Source organism: Nicotiana tabacum, chromosome 21 (genome assembly GCF_000715075.1).
Source record: "Nicotiana tabacum cultivar K326 chromosome 21, ASM71507v2, whole genome shotgun sequence".
Classification (NCBI taxonomy): domain Eukaryota; kingdom Viridiplantae; phylum Streptophyta; class Magnoliopsida; order Solanales; family Solanaceae; genus Nicotiana; species Nicotiana tabacum.
In genome coordinates this window covers 53,462,513-53,486,435 of record NC_134100.1, presented here as the reverse complement: position 1 = coordinate 53,486,435, position 23,923 = coordinate 53,462,513, and the positions used below count along the sequence as shown (strand labels likewise).

The window sequence follows — 23,923 nt, the reverse complement described above, 5'->3', positions numbered from 1 at the left end:
TGAATCACGAGAATAACATGCATGAGGAAAACCTGTCCAAAAGACATATATACATATACGTGCGGAATACGTAGGGCGAGTCGACAAGGCTGCTATAGACAACTATATATAATGTCATGCACGTGCGTATAAATGTCATGTCATGCATAGGTATAAGTGTACATAATTTCATCAAGCCTCTGAGGGCATCCTATCATATCATCTCGGCCACTGTGGGCAAAATCATCAACATATACCAACTGATCAGGTGGTGGTGCGTATATAACGACGTAACCTTTTCCCATATCCCATATACATATGTATACATATATTACGCGTATATAATGCCATCTGGTCATGGGTCAATGTACACGTATAAATGAATGAAATGCATGAAAATATGTTCATAATCTCTATATTCCTTTCGGATAAACTTTATCAAGTGCGTATCATTCTGAGACCCATGAACAGAAGATATAATAATATGTCACATGGGGAATCAAGAACATAGAGACCCCTAGTATTTCTATGAATATAGTCATTTATGAAAACTGTGCGTTTGCTCATTTCTTCTGTATAATTTGGATCATGCCAAAAAGAAAGAAGGGATAGCCTTAACATACCTGGAGTAGGGAAAAATCCGTATGATATTCTTGGAAAAGGTTGTACCGTACTCCTTTAGAACCGCAAAATTTTGCGTTGCTACTGTGCAAAGAAATCTCGTTGGTTGAAGAAATCACGTTGCAAAATATTGTACGACGTAATGAAAAACGTTGCTTCAGAACACTTCTACTTCATGCTGTTTGCCGAAGAGACTCCTTAGATCTAAAGTGAAATATTGAATGGAAAAGAGTAAAATGATTCCTATGTCTCATTCTTTTGCTTTCTTGATAACACTTTTAACCAAATGAGATAAGGTACTAACTCTTTACACGTTGCCACCATGCAAATTGATTAAGAATCATTAAATGGAATATGGGGGGCTGCCACGTTTTGGGGAGGGTTTTTTTTAATCTTATTCTATAACCAATTAATTAATTAGGTAATATTCTGATACCCAATAATTAACCAATTACACACATAATTAAGAATTATATCAAATTACTTAAAATACTACTCACTTTTAATACACCTTATACACCTTACTATCATGGTCATGTAGTACCTTGTATGGCACTAGTCGATAAATACTAGGTATTTTAGCTCGGACCGTATTTTATCTTAAAATGTCACACTTCGATGAAAATTCATTTTCTTCGATTTGCTTACCCTCTCACCTTCACGAATTTACTCATTACTTATTTGAAATAGCATAATGCTTATAATCTCAAAATAATTCCATTCGCGAACTTACGGTGAAACTTTAATTTATGAAAAATGCGGGTTGTAATGTCTTATTTCCGAGCTTCCATCAATTTATTTATGTCGTACTTTCATGTACGAAAGTATAGGGTGTAACATGCTGCCTCGAACCCATGGGTTACTCATATGGGAAATGAGACATGATGAGGATTTTAGCTTCCTATCTTGAGCTTTCTCGCACGTTCTGGAGCGTCAAAGAAGTTTGAAATTCTCAAATGTCCATGCAGCCTCCTCATTATAGATGTGGTCGACAACACACCGATAAGAAAGATTCTACTAGACATGGCTCCGAGACATCTTAGGACACTTTAAAACACTTGGCTCTGATACCAAGTTTGTCATTCCCCAACATTGGGGAGCGCGACTGATGCTCAACCGAGATAACCCAACCGAGCAAGCCTGTTAGATTTCCTTCTACCCAAACTCATCCATGAATAAAGAGGAGATGTACTCCACTAATCAAACACATAAAGGATTTCATTAACAACTCCCATTTCATTTCCATTAGCAGTTTCATTTATAATTTCTAAATTATTACAAGTTTATATATATAATGAAAAACATGTTTTCCAAAAATACCAACACATCTAGTTCAATTCCCAACATCAAACACCACCCACAACCTGTCTACGGAGCCTCTAATTACAACAAAAGAGTAGTATGAAAATGCCGGCAACAAGGCCCCGGCTATACCATAAAACACAATTTACAACTCAAATGACATCAGGCTCCGGAATAGAGTAGAGCTCACCAAAACCTGCTGAATAGAGAGTGACTGCTAACGAGGACCAATGATGCCCGCTGATGAACCAGCTACATCCATTGAAGATGCAGTGCCCCCGACAAAAAGGGACGTTAGTACATATGGAATAGTACTAGTATGTAAAGCTAACTGTCCACTTTCAAAATTGAATACCAATATAAGAAAGGGAAAATCATAGAAACGTCAATCAACAATCAATAATATCCAAATGCCAAGTTAAAACATAATAATTTCCAAAATACGAAGATAATATTATTTTTGGTTGGGAGATCTTTAGCACCGATACACCACTGTTCACAATACCACCGTTCACAATACCAATACCATCGTACTTTTAGCACGGAGTCCGATAATGACCCGATCGGCCATGCCATCTTATCGAAGACATCAACCACAATCACAATTTCAATTATAATTTCCAGCACAATCACCACCATATGTGCGTTATGGCGTCCGATCACGACCCAATCGACAAGGCCATCTCACCACAATGTCGTGTGGATCGACATCATCCTTTTCTATCAATTATCTCATCCCAATTAAGAGGAATAATGTTATCACATCAATCTCATCCCAAATAAGGGGAATAATTTTATCACATCAATCTCATCCCAAATAAGGGAAATGATCACATTCCATTCCTACACCGACACGTGTAATTTTTGGGTTAGGTTATTTCAACCTACCCTTCCTTTGTGACTATCGATAATCCCAAAAACATTTTTGATTTGCATACAAGGGAAACAGCAATACAAATGCATTTACCTCATAACCTTTCACACTATTTATAGCCTCATTGGCATTTTCATCCTCTTACAACATCATTATTTCATTGGCTCTCTTGGCCATACATATGATTCTTCTTTCATGGTACAATGGCCATATTACATATTCCACACTTTTATTTCTTTCCTTTCTTGGATCATCATCATAAATATCAACATATATAATATTCTGAAAATCAAAACTTTAGGTTCATTAGTAATGTAGACTTCAAACAAAATGGATTTCTTTCCAAGAAATGGAGTAAAATGAATGGCAATCGAAGCACAAGTTAAAATCATAAACAAGTAACACACCATTTATTCTTGAAATACTTTTCCCCAAAAAGGGCAATACACAATTTCCACTCATGAATATGTAAGAATGCAAAACACATTGAAAATACTCATAAAGCATAGCATTAGTTAAAATAGCCACATTGGGGCATGACTTGAGGACATAAGCTTTTAGGAAAATTTACTTTTGAAGTAATTTTGGAATAGTTGAATCAAGGCTCATTTCATAATCTTTCTAACATCATCTCATTTCATTGGCATATCTAGCCACAAGTATAGCTTTCATTCTTGGCACAGTGGCCACACTTTATATCTTCAACTCACTTCTTTCACTTTCGAACATCTTTATAGATTATAAACAACAAGACATTTCCAATCAAGACTTTAGGTACCCATATGAGAAATAAGAGTCTTAGGCATATCGAGTTTTTCTCACACAATTTGGCATACTAGCTTTCATTTGAGACACGACTCAAAACCATAACATTTTAATAAGAAATCAACACTTTGAACATATATATATTTCGACATAAGGCTCATTAGGAATAGTAGGTACCCATATGAGAAATAAGAGTCTTAGGCATATCGAGTTTTTCTCACACAATTTGGCATACTAGCTTTCATTTGAGACACGACTCAAAACCATAACATTTTAATAAGAAATCAACACTTTGAACATATATATATTTCGACATAAGGCTCATTAGGAATAGTCAAGTTTATAAGGGATAACCCGGAACATAGGAATTAGGAACTTGAGCCAACTAAGCTTGCACTTACGGGGACATCATGGAATTCAATTCTAAAAGAGTAGTTTAGCCAACATACCTCGATTTGAGCTTTCCTTAAATTACTATAATGCTCCGAAAATCCTAGCAATCCCAATCTCAACCTTCAAGCTCCGAAAATACTACAATGTTCCAATTGATTAAAATGTACAAATATCACCCAAAATTCAATACCTACTATTAGATATCCCAACTACATCAAAATAAATACGAAAAGATTCATAATATCCATTTAGGCTTTACAATTTGGCAACAAGCCTTCAACCATCCCAAATTATCCAATAGGCTCATCCATTAGCCTATTCAATTTAATTCGTATCATTTAATACTCATTTCGAGTCATTAATAATACTATGTTAATTACCCAACATCATCAAGTCACTATTCATTGTCTTCTCCAACAAAACTCTAGGTTCAAGAACATCCATTTCAAGAACTAGTATTGTATCTTATCCAAATGGTGATTGCCAATTAAATTCGTTCATTAATTAAGTTATCAAGTCTATTGGAATCATTAGAAACTCAAGACATATGTATTTATATTAATTCATCACTATTCATCTTCTTCTTTACTCAAAAATGACATTCTCAAGACCCACCCTTAGGGTTCATACAATATCCCATTATAACTTCAAATAAAACTCATAAACATGCTACCCATACTCCAATATAACATATATATGAAGCTCAAGTGAAGGGATTACCTCTCGGTGGAAGAATCTCAATTTTCCTCTTTTTGGTGTTCTTGAAGATTCAACCCATTTTCTATGGATGTGATCCGTAACAATGTTATTGTTATCACTAAATGATGTTATATAATCATCCTTGTGCCAAAACAACTTACCTTGAAGTGTATCCATTGTGGAAGAGCTCCTCCTTCTCTATAGAAATCAATTCCAAGTTGAAGAACTAATGTTTTCTCTCTCTAAACCCCTTGTTGCAGCCCCTTTAAAATGGCCCCTAAAGCTGCGTAGCCTCCCTGCGTAGGCTACGCACAAAAGCTATGCAGGGTGGACTTCTATCCCCTTCAGTTGGAAGTTGTTGTATTTGCCTACGCAATGGTGCGTAGGCTACACTGCTATGTTGCGTAGGCTACGCTACTATGCTGCGTAGGCTACGCAAGACTTGCGTAGCTGTTCTGCCACCCTTTAATAAAAAGGTCTTAATTTCTTGTAGGAAACTTCAAATGACAAATAGTTTAAAGCATTAGAAACTAGACACATAGACCTTTCGTTTTATAGGCTATATACCATATAACGCTTCATATCGTGTGAGTTATGCGCGTTTGCATTTAGGTCTTGTGCGAACTCACTTGACACTTTACCCCATCGTATAATTTCCAACTTGACTTAGCCTTGGGGCTCTTCTTAGACCATAAACCATTCTTAATGCACCTCATTCATATATTATAATGATCAGTTGATATCATTCATATTATTAGTCTTGTTCATACCCGAATTAATATAATTAGTACCTGCCAATCTTCTTAATGGTCTTAAAACACTTCAAAATCTTTTGGGGTGTTACACCTAATGAGAATGTGTATTCTACACTGTATTTGGGTTACATACTTAGTGCATCATTTTACTACGGCGAGTCATTCGAGTGGAGTTGATTGTTTTCGCACCCTAAAATATTTCATGTGTTACTCTCTAATGCTATGATAGGTTGTGAGATGCCCTAATTATTTATATGCATGTTGTTGCCCTGTTTAGGCCTTGCGGCATCATATGAGCAAGATGGCTCTAGAGATGTTGATTTTGTTATTGCACCGCAGATCTTCTTGCCTTTTTCATAACATTATGCTATTTGTATTCCCAGGGTTATGTGTATGCACTTTATGTGCTTGTTATTGATACATATGTGTTGGGCGAGTATGAGAATTATGGCTCAATGCTTATTTCCATGTGGATTGATATGTGTGGATTGAGTTTCACTCTGCAATGGTATTATGTGTGGATGGGGTTGCACGCCGTAATGGGGTTATATTGGATACAATTCTTTGCGCTATTTTCATGTGTTCTTGTGGGAAAGATTCATAGCATTATGTTTTTATTGTTATATCTGTTAAAGTTATTGGTTAGTTACCTTTTTGTTCTCTTTCCATTATTAGTCGTATTCGAGCAATTGCTTGGATATCACACAGATCATGTCGTATGAGGTTCTAGATGTTATTGATATGACCTATCGGTCAAGCATCTTGTACTGGGTGAGATGAAGTTATTAGACATGTGATTAATATAATCGGGTGGATAATATATATTTGGAAGAAGAATGTCATTAGTCAGCTCAGAATTTGCCAATGGTTCATGTCGGGGGATCCACTCCATAACTTGTTGTATTTGATGGGTGATTATGAGTTCCTACATGTTTATTTCTTCATTGTGGCATAGCAAAAGTTTGGAACCAGGTTTTATTTTTATGAGGTGTATTAACGTTATCAGATTTGGTAATGAGCAGTTATTATGGTGGAAAGATATTTCTATGGGCATATGAGGGATGGGGTACGTCAGGTAGTTACATCTTTGGAGTATGCTTATGGTTTGATACAACTTGTTGAGATTGATACATTCTATATATATATAAGAAAAGATTCTTTGAAGGAGTTCCGGAAGTTGGAATTTGGTGCAAAGAATTATAATCTAAGATTAAAGGAAGAATCATCAGTTAGGATTGTGTTAATGGGATTATAGGAATTGAGGTGGTGTGATATCACCCATGGTCATGTGTATGATGAGTTGTACAGTGATTTGGAAGCTTTGGAATGATTCTTGGCATGTTCGAGAATGAACATATGTTTAAGTGGGGGAGAATGTATTGACCCGACCAGTTGTTTTGAACTTTAGCATTTTGTTCACCAGTTTTAGACTTTTCATAGCTTCATATGATACATTATGACTTTTGTATATGGTTGGTTTCGAAGTTCGAGAGGTTAAGAGATTGATTTGGAAGGGTGATTCTCAAATTGGTAGCTTAAAGTTGGAAGAGTTGATCAAGGTTTGACTTTTGAGTAAGCAACTTTTGAATCATGATTTAATGGTTTTAGTAGGTTCGTATAGTGATTTTGAACTTGGGTGTATGTTCGGATTTGAATTTGGATATTCCTGGAAGGTTTTGGCTCTATTTGTCGAAAGTCGGCAATTTAAAGAATTGGAGAGTTCATTGGTTTTACCGGAAGTTGACTTCAATGTTATTGGACTTCTATTGTAATTTTGTGACCTTGGTTAGGTTCATTTAGTTGATTGGAACTTGTGTGCGAAGTTTGGTTTTGATCTAGAATGTCTAAGTGTGATTCGGACGAGTTCGACAAAGTTGGAATGTTTGGAAGTTAAGAGGATGATATTGATCTTTAATTCTTGGTTTTGATGTTATTTATAGTGTTTTGAGCCTTTGGATGTTTGGATAATATATTTGGACTATTTGGTATTATTGGACGGGGTCCCGTGAGGCCCGGGTATGATTCGGGGTGGTTTCAGACAATTTTGGTTGAGTTTGGAGCAGCTAATGTACTGGTGTGTTGTAGTGCGTCACGATCGCAGAGTAGGATTTTGGTTGTTTGGTATTTGTGCACAACATTCTCGGGGATGCAGTTTTCGTGTTCGCAGAGTGTTGTGGTAGATGGCTATCGCGTTCGCTTAAGGGGTTTCGCATTCGTGAAGTGTTGGAGAAGGTCGGACATCAGCCTTCTCCATTCACATTTGGTCTCTCACATTCGCGTAGTTGAGAGGCCAGTTAGACTTTGCATTCATGTGTTATAGTTTGCGTTCACATTGAAGGTTCCAGAGGCAGTGCTGGGTTGTGCATCGCGATTGCATAGGTCTAGTCGCAATCGCATAGTATATTTGCTGTCAGTGATTTAAGTTATCTAATTTTGGGATTTGAGCTCATTTTCACCATTTCAAATTTTGGAGCTCGGGAAGAGACATAGTCAAATCCTCAATACAAAACTATCTGAATGATAGAATAGTGGTAATAGAAATAAACAAAAGCCGACTTCAAGGTCTGCAAATAACATAACAGCTACCTCGTAGTCTCCACAAGCTAGAATCGGTGCAAACTGTAGAAATTACCACGCCCAGCAGTACCTGGATCTGCACATAAAGTGCATAGTGTAGTATGAGTACAACTGACCCCATGTACTCAATAAGTAACAAACCTAACCTCGGGCTGAAAGCAGTGACAAGCTCGGAAGAAAGTTAGTGTCCAACGCCACTAATCAATAACAACACATGATATACTGATGACAGTAAAAGTAAATAACTCAAAAGATATCCTGTTAAGCTCGTTCACAAGTATGGAAAAATTAGACCTGCTTCCAAGTATAACAGTCAAATCCCAATCTTCCACCGAGATCACTAAAACATGATTTTAGCAAGTAAAATGTGATTTGATGATTTCAAACATGGACAATAACTCACGTAGTCATACAAATGGAGAATATATTGCATCAAAAAAGCATGATAGTAAAACAGGGCATATAATAGCATAAGAAGTACCCGGATCATTCAAAAGTACAGTACAGGCATAAACACTCGTCACCTCGCATATACCCTCAAATCCAAGTTTAGATATGTTACTTACCTCATCCGGGCTAGTGTTCAACCTCAAATCGCGTAAAACCTTTATCTAGCTTTCCAACCGCACAAATCCAAGCAAAACATCATTCAAGGAAATCAACAATGCCATAGGAAGCGATCCCAATCTATAAAACTTTGATCTTTGATGAAATCCCCAAAAGTCCACAAAAGTCAACACGGGCCCGCACACCCAAAATACGAAGCAAATACCAAAATCCGATAAATCATAACATGCCGAGTCTAAATATATAATTAGTTTCCAAATTCGGGTCTGAATCGATGGTCAAAACCCAAAATACACTTTCTTAAAGTGTAGGCGAAAATCCCAAATTTCATTTCAAAATTCCCCGTTTTAGGGTTAGAAATCCATGGGTAATCAAGATATAAAGTCAAATCCAAGTGAGAATTGCTTACCTCCAATGTAGTAGTGAAATTGCTCTGCAAAATCTCTCTTCTCGATGTCTAGGGCTCAAAATATGAAATAATAGGTAATGTCCCGAAATTGGCAACTTAAATGCACTGGTAGGCGTACCCTGTATGATCGTGGTAGTACCACCATGATCGCTAAGGTCAATCTGCCAGAAAGCTCTGCTATGCACCGCAAATGCGACTACAGCTTCGCGAATGCGAAGGTTCACATTGCCTAGGCCTTTACGAACGCATCACCTCCCATGTAAACGCAATGGCCAAAACTCTGCCTGACCATATTGCTCCGCATATGGGACCCCCTTAATCACGAATATGATGAACAAAACTCAAGTCAGCCAAAACCTTATGTGCGAATGCGTCCCTTTGACCGCGAACGCGAAGCACAACTGAGCAACAGAACATCAGCAATCACAAAGGGGTTCTAAATGATCTGAAACCACCCCAAAGCTCACTCGAGCCCCTCGGGACCCCGTCCGAATGTGCCAACATGTTCATATACATAATCCAAACTTATCTGAAGTACCAAAACACCAAAATTAATATCAAAACCATGAATTATCGAACAAGATCAATCTCTTAGGTTCATAAACTTCTAACTTCGAACCAAGCGTCCGATTCAAACCTAATTAATCTTGAATGAACTGAAACTTTTCACCCACAAATAACAAAACAGACCTATTCCAATTCACGGAACAACAATCCTACCCCGGTAGCCTCAAAGTCAAGTCTCGGTCAAACTTGTGAGCTCTCCAATTCCTCAAATTACCAATATTCAACAAATAGAGACGAAACCTTCTAGGAACATCCAAGTTCAAATTCGAATATCTGACCAAGTCCAAAATTACCATAAGAACCTATTGAAACCATCAAATCCCGATTCCAAAGTCGTCTACTCAAAAGTCAAGCCTTGGTCACTCTTCTAACTTAATTATTTCAAATCAACTCTAAACCTCTCGAAAATCAAAACCAACAATGTACGCAAGTCATAATGCATAATGTGAAGCTACTCAAGGTATCAAACTACTGAACAAGTGCTAAATCTCAAAAAGACCGGTTAGGTCGTTACAGATGGGAAGCGCGATGGTTGTGGTAGCATCGTCACAGCCAAGTATGCCAAATCTCGGATCTGTTGCACCTACCCTCTCGGCAATTCAATTTCCTCTTCCAATCGGGTGAAATATTCATCATTTTTGTTACGTCCCTTTCTATTGAACCCCTTGGGACATCAGTTCTTGCTAGAGCATTTCCGGCAGGGTTATTTTTGGCGGCCATCTTTCCTTTCGTCCTCGTGTTATAGGGTGGCTCACTACTGAAAAATTGTTCTACAGTAACACATGGAAAACCGTTCCCACATACTATTAAACTGTTTCCATAGACATATTGGAAACGTTTACAGCCCGTTCCATCAGCTCTCATGCCAATAGGTCTATATGAACGATTCTTGCAACGGTTTGCGTCGTCGTGGCTATAAATACGTCTATCGCAATGGTTTTCCTTTTCTCTGTTGGAACGATTATTGTTTCTAATTGGAACGGTTTAAAACTGTTACTATATTGTGTATGCAATGTTTCTTAACCGTTACCATATTATCTAACGCAACACTTAGGTAAGCTATTGTTACGATTATGTATGGATATAACAACGATTTCTTTAAGCTATCGTAACGGTTTTATTTGTATTGGAACGGTTTATAGATCATTTTGGAACAATTTATAGGACCTATTACAACTGTTTGTATTGTCTAATGGAACGTCATTTGTGTCATATTGCAATGGTTCTACCCCAAATGCATAAGTTTAATACATTTCAAGAGAGTAAGTTTCAAAAATGTTGATAACAAAAGATTCCTATAGAACATTCATCTATAGCAATTCAAAATTTATCTTAAGTAAGGTCTAGTTCTTCACTGCTATCATCTTCTTCCATTTTTTGATCTACTCCACCTACAAATGAGGATAAATAAAGTCATTACCCTTCAAGAGAATTCGGTCTAAGAATGCTCACAGCACAAAGTGCCATGAGGAGGATTATCAGCCTTGCAACTTTGTGCCACTCTGGTTTTGTTCTTGTTGTAGGTAATGATATTTGATATAGTTGCATTAGGGTTTTAGCTAAAGTTATCCTGTTTTGTGGTCATGGGCTAATTGAAATGCATGTTTGTGTTCCTAGTGGCTGTGTGTGTTCTAAGCTACGCATATAACTGCATTTTAATGTTATCATAAGACAACATAGACACATACAAACTAGAAATGCATAGAATTTAACTTTTGTACACCGACGGTATAATTTAACCTGTTATAGCAAATTGCCTACCTTATTTTTCAAGAGTATGGCCAGTTCCTTGTAATTATCTTTTAGGTGATCTCATCGGTGTATATGTAACACCCAGAAAATTTTTGAAGTACTTAAGCGCTATTAAGAAAGTCGATGTGCGCTAATTATATTATTTTGTGTGAAGACGAGGACTATTAATGGGATGGATATCAATTGGATATGATAATAAGTGTACGAGTCATATTATAAGTAATGTGGGGTCTAGGGAGAGCCCTAAGTCCAAGTCAAGTTGGAAATTTCACGATAGACTAAAGTTCTAAATGAGTACGCACAAGACCAAACTTTAGACGGACATATATATATATATATGTAAGGAATTACGTGATGTATGACCTATAAAATTAAAGGTCTTTGAGTCTAGTTTCTAACGCTTCAAACCGTTTATCATTTGGATATTCCTACAAGACGTTATGACCAGATTACCAAAGGCTGGCGGAGGAGCCTGCGGATGCGAAGCATCCGAGGCCGCGTCCGAAAGAGAGGTTGGCAGTGAAGTGCTGCCATAGCCTCCAGGTCCGCATCTGAGCTTCAAAGAGGAGTGAAGTGGGGATGCGAAGCATCCAGGGCCGCATCCGAAACCCAAAAATCTGGGCCTATAAATACAAGGTCGGGTAAATAGGGTATTTTGTGTATTTGGGGGTTTGGGTTCTTGAAGTGAATGGTTGATTTTGAGCTCAAATCAAGCCCAATCGATCAAGGTAAGTTGTTAATGATGTTTTGGGTTGATTATTACTCAATATACATGAGTTCTAACATTATTCTTACATCCAAATACAAGATTTCATCGTCAAATCCTCAAGAACACAAAAATCACCAAAGTTGTGATATTTCAAGATTGATCTACTAGAGGTAATTCCAATGCTTCAAACTCGTTTATTATGAGTAGTTAGAAGTATTTGAAGCATTTTTTACAAGTTTTAATGGTTGAAAGATTGGATTATAAAACTCTAGTTCATGGCATGAAGAGTACTTTTTGCAAAAATAAGAGAGAAGGAGTGATAATCTTGGCGATGAAATTTATGAATACAACGAACCTATGGGATTTGTTACTAATATTGGTCTCATTGGATGTTGTTATTGTATATTGAAGTTGATTAGTGTAGTGCATCGTTGTAGTGTCATTAAGGGAAGAATTTGAGGTATATTGGGTAAACTTTCTCTCTTGGAATTGAATTCCATAATGTTTCCGTAAGTTTCAAAGTATGGGTTGTGTATTAAAATATTATGACTTTGAGTCGTGTTTCAATGAAAGATAGTATGCCAAATTGTGTGAGAAAATCTCAATATTCTCATCGTTGTGAATGACTGGAATACTAATGAAAATTTATACAATGTGAAAGATGTTGAGGTGAGTACAATGGTATTTATGATATTTCTGTTTGCAAATTAAATTAAAAAATATTTTTTGGAGCATCATTAGCAAAACTGAGGAAGGGTGGGTCATAAGGCCCACACCTGAAACTACACGTGCCGGTGTAGGGGTGGATTGTGATTATTCCCCTTATTTGGGATGAAATTGGAACCTTTGAGAAATTGTGATATTATTCCCCTTAATTGGGATAAAACTGGAACCTTTGTGGATTGGAAAAGTCAATCCGCGCGGCATATGTGGGAAGGAGGCCTAGCTGATCGGGTGGAGATCAGACGCCATATGCGTATATGGTGGTACTACTCTTGGTAACAACTTTCTTTCTCATCACATGTCAAACCACATTGTTCGTGGGGAGATGGCCTAGCCGATCGGGCATGATCGGACTTCGTGCTAACAAAGATGGTGGTATATCAGTGCTAATGATCTCCCAACCAAAATTGTATATGAAGTTCGTATTTTGAAAATTATTATGTTTCAACTAAACATTTGGATATTGTTGATTATGACTTGTTGTTTCTATGTGTTGCCTTTTCTTATGTGGGCATTCTATTTTTGAAAGATGACTTAGCTATGCATACTAGTGCTATTCGACAGTACTAACGTCCCTATTGTCGGGTGCGCTGCATCTTTAATGGATGTAGGTGGTTCAATAGTAGGCAACATTGATCAATGAGAGCAGTGCACTCTTTTCAGCTGATTTGGTGAGCCCCACTTTATTTCGGGGTCATGTATTTGTTTCTTATGTACTGTGTTTTGAGGTATAGCCGGGGCCTTGTTGCCGGCATTTCCATATTACTTTTCTATTGCACTTAGAGGCTCCATAAACAGGTTGTGGGTTATGGTTAATGTTGGGAATTAAACTAAAAATGTTGATAATTGGAAATCATGTTTTTCATAAATTCTATAAACTCATAATGTTTTGGAAGTTATGAATGAAAATACTAATGGGAATGAAAAGGAAGTTGTTAATAAAATCTTTTCAGTGAATGATTAATGGAGTACATCTCCTCTTTATTCATGGATGAGTTTGGGTAGAAGGAAATCTAATAGGCTTGCTCGGCCGGGTTCTCTCGGTTGAGCGCCGGTCGCGCTCCCCGAGTTTGGGGCGTGACAGATACAGAGCCTAAGGTTTTATAGTGTCCTGGGATGTCTCAGAGCCGTGTCTAGTAGAGTCCTTATTATCGGTGTGTTGTCGACCACATCTATAATTAGGATGCTACATGGGCATTTAGCAATAATACCCTTCTTTGATATTCTGAATCGTGCAATGAAACTAGTTGTGAAACTGTTTTTCCTCCAACTCGTGTATTGAGGTTCAAGGTAAGTTTAAATGCTCTTTTGGTTTATTCCAAGTAATGTTGTCATGTGGCATGACGAATGGGTAAAGGCCTGAATATTAAACGGATGGCACATGTATCATGTTGAATGAATAGTATGACCAGATGAGACAAGTATATAGTACCATGAGCATACTTTATATGAGAAGAGTACTAGAAGTGATTACCCACCTCCAAAGAGGCATTGACGTGATAAATGAGACCTAAGCTTAACCAGTACATGTGGATAGTGTGGGAACCATGTGTATGATTCAAAGATGTAAATTTGTTACATAGGCACATGATTTATGAAAGGCATGGCCTGGAGAGTAATGATAAATGTGTAGGTCTCGCACGGGAGACAAGAAGTTATGAAAGGAGAGTCAATTGAATCCACAATGAGAAGACCCTAGCACTAGGAATGTTATAAAAAAATCCCAGGAATGTGCGAAGTTGTGTTACACTCCAAAAAGGATATTGACACGAGGGATTTGGATCCCAGGTCTGTGTTTCTGAATAAGAGTAGAGAACTTATGAGGTTAATACCATGGGGACTTAAATCTCCCTAATAGTCAATCATATACAGGAGGGCTACAGATGTGAAACATGTCTCCCTCAAATTGCTAAATTCAAGACTTGTGTCAAAATGTGAATCATTCACCACAAGTGGGGAGGGAAGGGCCATGGTGAGGCTACATAAGTTCGATAAAATGAGAGTAGGGCCATGTAGCTATGATGTTTGGATATTTTATTGAAGATATGTGTAGTATAGAAAAGTGGTAAGGGGTAACGTGATTCTCTGAGAGGGTATGCAAATGATAAAACCACTAGTACAAAAATAATGTGGAAGGTTAGGAAATGTAAATTCTTCGTACGTGACAATATACATGATAAGGTCAACGATACTAGAAACTAAGATCAAGGTTTGCCAAAGGGTTTTATACTTGTTAGAGAGTCAGGGACAATGGAACCCAAGGAAATAGTACAGATCAAATGTGAAAGGCTTGCGAGTTCTTAGAATGAGTTAATCACAGATTTGCGATTTAGCTAAAGTTCCAAGTCGTTAAGAAAGACAGAACGAGTGGGAGAGATAAATATGATGTTATAATAACCCAAGAGTGCATCAGGACTTGATAGAGAGTCTCTTAAGAATCTTACAAGCAAGGAAGTGTTAAGTGATACACGGATGAACACACTTTCCCACGGATATCCCAACAAGTGTCGAGAAGCGAGCATGATGAATTCCCAACTAAGGGAAAAGACTACATAACATATGGAAGAACGTATGGTTATTCACTAACTAGGAAGAATGAGGCGAGAATAATTGGAAAAGAATGAGCAGGATGGTTATCGCAAAATAGTTCGTATCAGAATGGTGGACTCGCCTAGAGCACAAGTGTTAATAGAAGATATACAGGATCAAATGTAATGCAGCCGACTTGAGTGACACTGAATATAAACTAAAAGATTTAGAGGGAGTTCATGTCTACATATTACATTGGAAAGTGAGACTATTGGTGATGAAGTGGTGGTGTGATAAACTCAACAAACCAGGCACAATGATACTACGAGTTCATGGGAGGCAAACACGTATGTGGCACAATAAGGTTGTCAACTATGAATTAAGGGCAAAATGGGATATGAGTGAATACTCTAGTCATAAAGGAAATATAGTACCAACATATCTAGACAAAAGGGGAAATGTTTGAAATAGATTAAGAGAGGATGAACACTTGTTACTAACCAAACATGTTTAACATGATAGCTCTTACGCTGCAATACCAGGAAACACTATTGGTGACTATAATACTAGGAATAAGATGAGTTACTCATCGAGGATGGAATTAGGTGGACTAGGTCCTACACTTATAAGGAAAACAAGAAGGCGTCGTTGAAGAATTTAGAAGGATCTCAAGTTTTAGAAAAGGCCATGTTCGGGCCAATGACTTTTGTTGAAGTAAATATATATGAAGGGTGTTGATATGTGTTTTGGGAAGTATTTAGCAGTAAAAAGAGATCGTGAGAATGTTCACGAGTGAAGTATAATGATTTCTTAAAATCCTATAAGACTTATAAGGAGAAAAGAGGGTGGCTAAGAAAGGTATCAGAACGATGTTACTTCACATATTGAGGCAATGCCATGCAGGTTGATGTTATCAGGGTGTACGCGTAAGCTAGTAGATGTTATTCATTTGAAACAGATGGTCCCATAAGAAAATTGACCTAGTAATGTCTTTTGTTGGGAAATTTTGAAAAAAACAAGTTGCAAGTACTAATAAGATTGTAACCGTATCAAGGAAAATGTTTTAGAACTCAATTCCTAGGAGGTCATATGAAAGAGAAATCTGATATAGATGTTCCACTAATGATGAAATATGGCAAGATGATCATTTATGCCTCTAGGAAACTCTATGACTCATGTGTCGAATCAATGATGTCATCACAATGATTAACAATGTCAGCATTATTGGTAGTAACCTTCATGTCTCTTAGGACATAACTTTCTGAAATACCCTTCTCGACACGTTGATGGATTCTTGAAAAATATTCCAGCCCAATCTCGGACCTCGTTATTCTTATTTATAGTAACCTATCGGGATTGAAGGTTCAAACATGTCAAAAAAGAAGCATCATCCCATGATCAAATAGTTTTATCGTCATATTCAAGCTAGCACACCTTAGAGTAATTGTTGGAGGTCGCTAAAGGTTTAGTTTGGGTGTTCAGCGTAGGGATTTAGAGTTGAAGAAATGAATGAGTTATTCTCAGAATTTTATCTATGAATATATTGGGTAAATTGTTAAGGAAGATAAAGTATGTGTAGTCACATCAGACCTTATGAAGTCTTAAAGGAAATAGGCCAAACTATGAGTATGATGTTTCCCTATTATTGTCCTCCGTATACCCGGTGTTTCATGTCTCTATGTCTAAGAAGGTAGTTAGAAATCCTTTGTCTATCATTCCGGTGGAAGCTTGAGAAGGTGAAGTTAATGGGAATTGTCTTATGATGGGTATCTATTTGTCATCCCTGTTAGATAAAATTGGGAGTTGAGATTGCCTCCATTAATGTGTTATGGCAAATTCTGTGAGTCGAGAAGGTCACCTTGAAGGCCGAAAGTGTTGTGGAAAGAAAATGTTTTCGCTTGGTTGTATAGCAAGTGGTCGTGATTTGAAAGGTACTTTCTATGTGATATGATTTAAATACGTACAACTCATGTCCAGATATAACTCTTGATAGTATAATACATGGAATGATGAGATTAGTGCAGTTGATATACATTGTGATGCTTTGTCGAGTTGTGGATATATTGATAGGTTGATTTTGATGATTCTCTGGCAGGTGGACAGGCCCAGTTACAGGAGAAACTCTGCCAAAATTTTTACGAATTTGTAAAGATAGCCAAATGTTTAAGGGCCATAAGTAAGTTGAAAATTTGGAAAGGAAGTATGAGATCGATGCAGTCATGAGTTCCTATGTATAATGGTTGGAGGTATAAGGATAACTCTATTCATAGAAGTGACTTGTGAAACATTCGAGGACGAATGTTCTTAAGTGGGGGAGAATGTAACACCCCGAAAATTTTTGAAGTACTTAAGCGTTATTAAGAAAGTCGATGTGCACTAATTATATTATTTTGTGTGAAGATGAGGACTATTAATGGGATGGATATCAATTGGATATGATAATAAGTGTACGAGTCATATTATAAGTGATGTGGGGTCTAGAGAGAGCCCTAAGTCCAAGTCAAGTTGGAAATTTCATGATAGACTAAAGTTCCAAATGAGTACGCATAAGACCAAACTTTGGACGAGCATATCTGCATATATATAAGGATTTATGTAATGGAAATATATATATATATATATATATATATATAAGTAATTAGGTGATGTATGACATATCAAAATAAAGGTCTTTGAGTCTAGTTTCTAACGCTTCAAACCGTTTGTCATTTGGACATTCCTAAGAGAAGATATGACTAAATTACCAAAGGCTGGCGGAGGAGCCTGCGGATGCGAAGCATCCGAGGCCGCGTCCGAAAGAGAGGCTGGCAGTGAAGTGCTGCCATAGCATCCAGGTCCGCATCCGAGCTTCAAAGAGGAGTGAAGTGGGGATGCAAAGCATCCAGGGCTGTATCTGAAACCCAGAAATCCGGGCCTATAAATACAAGGTCTGGTAAAGAGGGTATTTTGTGTATTTAGGGGTTAGGGTTCTTGAAGTGAAGGGCAATTTTGAGCTCAAATCAAGTCCAATCGATCAAGGTAAGTTGTTAAAGATGTTTTGGGTTGATTATTACTAAATATACATGAGTTCTAACATCATTCTTACATCCAAATACAAGATTTCATCATCAAATCCTCAAGAACACAAAAATCACCAAAGTTGTGATATTTCAAGATTGATCTACTAGAGGTAATTCCAATGCTTCAAACTCGTTTATTATGAGTAGTTAGAAGTATTTGAAGCATTTGTTACAAGTTTTAATCGTTGAAAGATTGGATTATAATGGTACTACTCTTGGTAACAACTTTCTTTCGCATCACATGTCAAACCTCATTGTTCGTGGGGAGATGGCCTAGCCGATCGGGCGTGATCGGACTCTGTGCTAACAAATACGGTGGTATATCGGTGCTAATGATCTCCCAACCAAAATTGTAAATGAAGTTCGTGTTTTGAAAATTATTATATTTTATCTGAACATTTGGATATTGTTGATTATGACTTGTTGTTTCTATGTGTTGCCTTTTCTTACATGGGCATTCTATTTTTGAAAAAGGACTTTTAGCTATGCATACTAGTGCTATTCGACAGTACTAACATCCCTTTTGCCGGGGGCGCTGCATCTTTAATAGATGCAGGTGGTTCAACAGCAGGCGACATTGATCAATGATAGCAGTGCACTCTTTTCAGCTGATTTGGTGAGCCCCACTTCATTTCAGAGTCATTTATTTGTTTCTCATGTACTGTGTTTTGAGGTATAGCGGGGGCTTTGTTGCCGGCATTTCCATATTACTCTTCTATTGAACTTACAGGCTCCGTAGACAGGTTGTGGGTTATGATTGATGTTGGGAATTGAACTAAAAATGTTGATAATTGGAAATCATATTTTTCATAAATTCTATAAACTCGTAATATGTTGGAAATTATGAATGAAACTGCTAATGGGAATGAAAAGGAAGTTGTTAATAAAATCTTTCAGTGAATGATTAATGGAGTACATCTCCTCTTTATTCATGGATGAGTTTGGGTAGAAGGAAATCTAATAGGCTTGCTCGGCCGGGTTCTCTCGATTGACCGCCGGTCGCGCTCCCCGAGTTTGGGGTGTGACAGTATAGAAGTTAAACTCAAATCCATATGGAAAGATTTAGAGTTGTGAACCTGCTGCATTGCTGACATAAACTCAAATGCATATTGAAAGATTTAGAGTTGTGAACCTGATCTCATGTGGTCATTCTAGTTATGTTTGCAAATATTATTCCTTTGTGTTCCATTAAAATAAAAAGAAAAACTCAGTTTTATCAAGAACTACTCGATTCAAAACCAAAAATGGATTTGATATAATTCAACATAATCTAAAAAATATCAAAAACAGGAATGATTTAAAAAATTAGTCAAGCTAGGCCCTGAATTAACTCTATACTTCTTCACTTTTTATTTTCATTATATATAATCTTCAATGCCTATGAAAGTTGAGTGATCAAGATTGAAATAAAGGCAAGAAAGTTTGAATATTCTGTAGGCACCATACAAACATAAGGACTTAGAACAAACTCTATGTTCTAAGTCTTTCCTCTCAAACATTTGAAAGTCAGTCACCCAAAAAAAAGCTGAACATTTTCTCAAAGCTTCCAAACATTAAATAAGTACAGTATTTCTTTTAGAAGTTAGTTCAGGCAATACTACAGACAACTTTTTAAGTCCACCCCAACTTTCTATTTAGCTTCTATAACAAATCCAACATAGGCCCAAGATAGAATCTTTAGAATTTGTTCCTCCCTAAAGGCTAAAATATGTAAAAGCCACTAAGATAGAATCCTTAAATAAATCAGACTTTTACCCAGAATATCTTCTTCCTCATGCAACAACTTTACCAATTAGCGCAGAATTACGCAGCGACTATACAACAACAAAGAGCCGGTAAGGTAACATACAAGAATATGCATCATAGTAATGACACTAGCTAGGCAACCACAGAATTATGCAACGACTAAGTGCCATAGGCAAAGTAAAAAAATTACTAGACTATTCAGACTTTGCGAGAGAGAGAAAGAGAGAAGTGGTAGAAGAAGAAGCACAAGGAAAGAGGAGAAGAAGAAGAAATAGAAGAAGATGTATAAAATTTGGTACGTACTGACCTTGAATGTTACTACCAGCAGATGGTCTATTGTTTAGTTGAACATGAGCTTGTTGTGCAGAGGAAGCTTCTACTGGTATCATGACCGTCTATATTTCTAAATGTATCATGTAGTAGTCCATCAATATCATCACACTTGGTAGAATCTTCATCATCATTGCTTGGATGAGGTGTATTTCTCGAGGAAAATCCTTCCCCGTGGAAAACCCATTTGGTAAAACCATCAACAAATCCATGAACAACCAAATGATCCTCTAACACATTTATCACCATCATCCATAGATATCCTATACGATAAAAGTAAATCAACAAAACTAACCAAATAAACCAAAAACATATTAATTTGACATTGACAACTGCTTTTAAGGGTGGAACTCAGAAAGTCACAAACAGTAAAGCAATTTTGGCATGAAAGGCAGAATTACTTTTCTGTAATGTAACATGATATTTTATGTTTTGACTTCTCTTACCATAAAGCAAGTCTTCTAACAAAAGTAAAAAAAAAAAATCTTTTTTGTTACATTGTCACCTTCTTTATAAATATTAATATTTAGTTTCATTATTAACCATTTAATAAAAGTTAAAAACATCGTTGGTTATCAAATTTCTAAATCTTCCTTTGATGAATATAACATTGCATTGGTTATCAAATTCAATAATTTTGTAATAAAGTTAAACTTTACCCTGCAATTATTAAGATATAACTAGAATTAGAAAAACAAAGTGTGAAATATTTTCAAAAAATTTGACCATGTGATAGAAGAAAGATGATGAATCCCTGACTTGATCAACCTTGTATATTTGATGTCCAGAATTTGCCTAACTGGAGAAATACCTTCATCACTATTAAAATGTAAAGTAACTTACCAGTAATTATACCTTTAATTAAGTGACCCATAATACCATTCTTCTTAAAACCTACACTGCATATTCCATTCTTCTCGTTCCCTTTTTATTGACAAATTTTCTGCTAAATTTTCCACAGATCTAACAATATTTGTAAAATGCCGTAAAAATAATTCCCAAAGTAACAAAAACAGTCAAGTTTTTGACATAAAAAGATCCTTATTCCTTAACGAGCTAAATGTCTTCACCACAATAGCATTGAACCTTCTAAAGCTTAACGAATATTTTGCTATCTTTTGTTCAACTTAAGGATTATTTTGCCATCTTTCGTTCGTTTTTTTGGGGGATTGGCATTTCATTTTGTATTGAAAAACAAATTACAATTAAACTAACCCAGAAAGAAAAAGATTCAGAAAAACATCTTTATGACAGTACTTTTGTCTATTTTCTCTTAAATAGGCAGAACGATAACTCCTATTTGCAGACAACAAGAAGTAGGCGACTTAGCATTTCCTAGAAAAATTAAACAAAATGCCTTATGTTTACCAACAAAAAGATGAAAAAGTCAATATAGATTGACACAATAATGGATAGTAGGAAAAGATTTAAAAAGGCGTCAAAAAAACTTACCGTCGCCGTCAGCCTCGAAACACTGGTGTTGGATTTAGGAATTTGGAAGAACACCTGGTTTGGGGAAGTACTCGCCGTCAGCCTCGAAACAACCGAATCAACTTCTACTATGATACTGAGGAAATCTTTGGGGGAAATGAAGACTTGAGTCAGTGATGCCTTGACTGTTGTAAGAGGAAGGATTTTGGAAGTTTAAAGTGAAAGAGAAGAGATGATTTTGTGAGAGAAGAGGATTTAGTGAAAGAATAGGTTTTGATTCGGGATATCTGATGCTTTGGATGCATCGACGGCTTAGTGGGGCAAGGGCAAAATAAAAACTTTAACCTAATATTAATATTATTAAAATTAGATAGTCAAAATAAAATAAAAGAGGGGTTATTTTGGTGGGTTAGCGAAATTCAGGGGGGGAAGTAAATAATCGTTCCAATAGATTATTTTCCTATAAAACTGTTGCCATAAATAGTTCTATTGGAATGGTTTATAATATTGTTGCGATAAAAATATCTATGGCAACGGTTCTATTACAACTGCAACGGTTTTATAGCTGCAGTGTGCCGATATCACCTAAATTCTATTGTAACGGTTGCAACCGTTAAGATATGTGGTCTACGACAACGGTTTGTGAACCGTTATAAAAATAACTGTTGCCATAAGCCTATTTTCTAGTAGTTGCTCGACCAGTTTAATGTGGGATTTGTGTTGCGCTGGTTTTTTATGTTTCGACATCGTTTCTACAAGCATAAATGGAATATATTAATAAAATGAGCTCCAAGTTATGTTTCTATTGAATCATTAGATTTGTATCGTAATTACGGAGCCATAGCAAAAAGAATCGTCAAATTTGGACATCGTATGAAGGAGTTATGCCCATTTTAGTGTCGGAGAAGTTAATTGTTGCTATTGCTTCACAGATGCAAATTGGGGTCCACATCTACAACCTTGCAGGTGCAAATAATGCTCCGAAATATGGAAATGACAGCAGGAAGAAAGCAGGTGTGGCTTTTTGGGCGAAAAAGCAAAAATTCCTGTGTATAAAAAAATCAGACTGCGTTCATTTGGTATTTTGAGTATATCTCGAGTTCTAGAGCTCTGTTTGAAGTGATTTTTACGGTGTTCTTGTTGTTGTTTCTTGGGAGTCAGCGTGAAACCTAACTTTTTGTATTTTAACATGATTACACAAGTTAATTTTTGAAATAATCCATGTTGTGATTGGAGAATTGTTGTTTATTATCAAAAACTTTTCTAAAGAGAATAATTGGGTTTTGAACATCGATTCGGAGTCGGAATTGGATAAAATTAGTATGGTTGGACTAGTATATGAATGAGCTTTCAGAATTTGTGAGTTTAGTCAGGTTCGAAGGTACAAGCCTAGGTTGACGTATTTTTTTGACTTTGGGTATTTGATTACAGATTTGATCTTTGTCGCTTTGGTTTTTTTCCTATGGCATTAATTTAAGTTTTGAGTTGCTTTTGGCTAGTTTTGAGCCATTCAAAGGTTGATTCATGCGGGATGAAATTTCTAGAAGTATTGTTTGGTTTGCTTGGTATTGTATTTGGATTGATTGAGATAAGTATCTTAACTAAACTTGGTTGAGGCACTAGTTGCCAGAGTTATTTGTGATAGTTACGTGCTATGGGTGGCGCATATGTGTGGGGTTGAGCCCATGTGTGAGCATAGGGGTATTTATCCATGCTCGGGTAGTGCTATAGGCCGTGGATTGATGATTAAGCTTTATGCTATGATTTTTCTAATATTTTTAACCTTATTGTGAGCTATTTGACCCATGTTTGCGGTTACATAGATGCTAATCTCCTTATTGAATTCGATAGTTTCTATTTTGCGATGAAATTTCCGATTTGAGCTATATTAGCACACTTTGCACATGCATACATCTTAACATGTCATATATACTAGTCAAAAATATGAAATCTGATATTCATTGATCATATACATGTATTTTTTTATATTTGACATGTGTGTGATATATTTCGGACTAGTAGCTCGTAACCACGACCGGCGGATTGTGTTGTTATGCCTGTGACCATGCTGGGCGGACTGTGATATAACCAAGCCTCGACGGACTCAAACCAACCGATGGAGGAATGACATCTCCG

The 23,923-nt window shown here is 36.6% G+C and overlaps 1 long non-coding RNA gene across 8 annotated transcripts; it reads right to left on the bottom strand.

Moving 5' to 3' along the window:
• Positions 1 to 1,816: 1,816 nt before the first annotated feature.
• On the bottom strand, positions 1,817 to 22,120 carry LOC107762518 (uncharacterized). Of its 8 annotated transcripts, XR_012704474.1 has the most exons (5): positions 21,809 to 22,120; positions 20,334 to 20,619; positions 7,975 to 8,041; positions 3,991 to 4,072; positions 1,817 to 2,154 (listed from the first exon to the last, which is right to left on the bottom strand). It is a non-coding gene; the product is annotated as an uncharacterized LOC107762518 (long non-coding RNA). The 8 variants fall into 8 exon arrangements; XR_012704473.1 differs by having other exon boundaries at positions 3,991 to 8,041; XR_001642825.2 differs by lacking the exon at positions 3,991 to 4,072 and having other exon boundaries at positions 21,809 to 22,119.
• Positions 22,121 to 23,923: the final 1,803 nt, after the last annotated feature.